This window comes from Fragaria vesca, linkage group LG5, assembly GCF_000184155.1.
Source record: "Fragaria vesca subsp. vesca linkage group LG5, FraVesHawaii_1.0, whole genome shotgun sequence".
Classification (NCBI taxonomy): domain Eukaryota; kingdom Viridiplantae; phylum Streptophyta; class Magnoliopsida; order Rosales; family Rosaceae; genus Fragaria; species Fragaria vesca.
Window position 1 is genome coordinate 21,911,078 of NC_020495.1, and position 2,511 is coordinate 21,913,588.

General features: G+C 37.0%; 1 pseudogene; it reads right to left on the reverse strand.

The window, feature by feature from the left end:
* Nucleotides 1–1,158: 1,158 nt before the first annotated feature.
* LOC101311293 lies at nucleotides 1,159–2,284 on the reverse strand (annotated as a pseudogene).
* Nucleotides 2,285–2,511: the final 227 nt, after the last annotated feature.

Consider the following 2,511-nt stretch of genomic DNA (forward strand, 5'->3'; position numbering starts at 1 on the left):
GATCAAAGCCTAGATATGTCTTCGATTTCGAACCCCAATTGATTTATATAATTTTAGATAAGAATTTCTTCACTGATTGTTCATTGATAATTCTATTGCATGTTTCATTGAGTCGACACTTTGATGCATGTTCTAGGGTTTATTATTTTGAATGTGTTTGTGACTGACATATCGTTGCATATTCTATGAGAGATAACAAGTTCTTTCCAGGTACTTGTGTGAAGTGATTCCTTGGTAATCTAAGGCTACCGATATTGACCTTAGATTCTTTGTTGCTACTCAAACGTTCTTAGATCTTCTTGATTTCAGTTATTTTGGTCTAGATACCGACATTTCATAGATCAATTAATTGGGAATATAGTTAAATCGATACCGACATTTCACTTAACATGGCAAGTAAGAGAACGTAATACGGTTAATGACCTAACGACATTGGCTTAACTGTGAGTGCATTCATCTTTAGTCATTGATATTTTTTGGGGTGATTGAAGCGTATCTAGTGGTCGAGAGAAGTTCCTAACTATTGTTTCTCTCATATTTACATCCATATTCACTTTTTAATATTCTGTTTTCAGCAGTACTTCTGTTTTATCTATTTTTTTTCACCAATCAAACCAACTCTGAATACCCTCAAAATTTGTGTGGTAGTCCACCACTGTGTCTAGTTACTTTGTATTTAATTTCATAATTTTTGGTTCAGTCTAGATTAGCTAATTAATTAGGTTTCTGCTCCTAGGTCGAGTCTGCCAGATTTCTGGTTTACGCGTCTGTTTGTGTTTCTTGTGTGTTTAAGTCTTAGTATCACCAATCCTCTGCGGGTAATGACCTCTATTTGCCGTTTACTACATTGATATAATTGATTTGATAATAGGGTATCTTTGTAGGTGCTTTTGCGGGCAGATCCAAGAAACAAATTGAAAAGAAACAACGATTAAGGAAACCGATTGATCAAGTAAACAAGATGTATTAGTTCAAAGAACAAGAGAAACATGGAGAGATAATAAGTAGGGTACCCTAATAAGTACCTTTCTACTTTCTGAACAAAGCGTATGTAGAATTGATTTTTCAAAGAGGTTCATGTATTCTGTTGAATCTGTCGAGTCTAATTATAGCCAAAAAGCATAATTAATAAGATTAATAGGAGATATTACAGGTCGATCAGTTTGCAATCGGGTTGAGGACTTGTCCATTAAATAGCACCGATCCGGTGATTTCTTCTCCAATCACAAAAATAAATGGATGATCTGCCACAAAGTCTATCCGCTTCACATGTCTCCTCCAAACAGACGTTTTAAGGATACGTCTGACCATGACAACAACAACTTCTGTATTGTCCTCATTAACATCAATGTATGATTTATGTTGTATTTGGGAAACATATAGGTTGTCACCCATAGGAGAGGTCACCATTTCTGTCAAACCTCCAGGAACAAAAGGCAACTCCAACCCTACAGTTTTCAGAAGCTCAGAAGCTTCAAATGTAGAAGAAAACTTGAACTTTGGCATCAAAAAGGCACCAACTTCAACTGTTTCGTGCGAAAGATGGCGATCTAAGAACCCAGACTCAGAAGAAAATCTCCTAACTAAAGATGTTTGGAAGAAACACTTTTCATGATCTTGACCTTGTTTGTAAGGAAGTTTCAAGACTTTGAGACTGTCAAAAACACTTATATACCGCCTTCCCCCACTTTTCATGAAAGGAGTCTTAACTGAGCTCCCATTGAGAAAATGGAAATCTTTCTCTTTTGTTCTTGATGCATCAAAGTTAGCCTCCCAATCACCTTTGAAGTATCAAGCATTGGCGAGAATGAGCCTAGTATGGCTATCAACTTATCCACGAGCAAGAATATCTTTGATCTAGCCACTTGTCTCCTTTATCAAGCTTGCCCTTGAAATCTACTTGCTTTAAGGCAGCCATGTAAGCATTGTCCACAAACCAATTGAAAATAGGGTTGATAGGGAGAGACTTGTCTTCCCAAGCGCCATTAGCGAATGACAAGATAGGCCCGCCATTTGGTGCTTCTTTCGCAAAGAACAGAGGCACGAGAGTGGACGCTAGATTGTTGAGCTCTTGGGTATACTTGGACTGGAGGAAGATGAGCAACTGGTTCTTTGCAAGTTCGTTTGACCCGGCCGCTACAAGGCTGAGAAACATGTGGATGGATAGCGGCGAGAACACCATATTCTTGTTCTTGGCCTCATTATTCAAAAGCAGCTGCTTCATGATGGAAAAACCTACCTCGATTTGGTTGTTGATATATGCTTGAACTCCGAATTTCAACATGCAAATTGTCAATTATTGATTGCCTATATGAACATAATATATACCAAGCTTCAAAAAAGTTCTTGAAATTGAACTTCGTGATCACCACTAAGTATCACTATCAGATGATTCAGATCAATCAATTGTCACTTATTTAAAACATTCATAATCTAAAAAAAAATATTGACACGAACAAAATTTTGTACATTGGTCAAAGATCACTATTAGATTCAAGTATCCTAAACCCA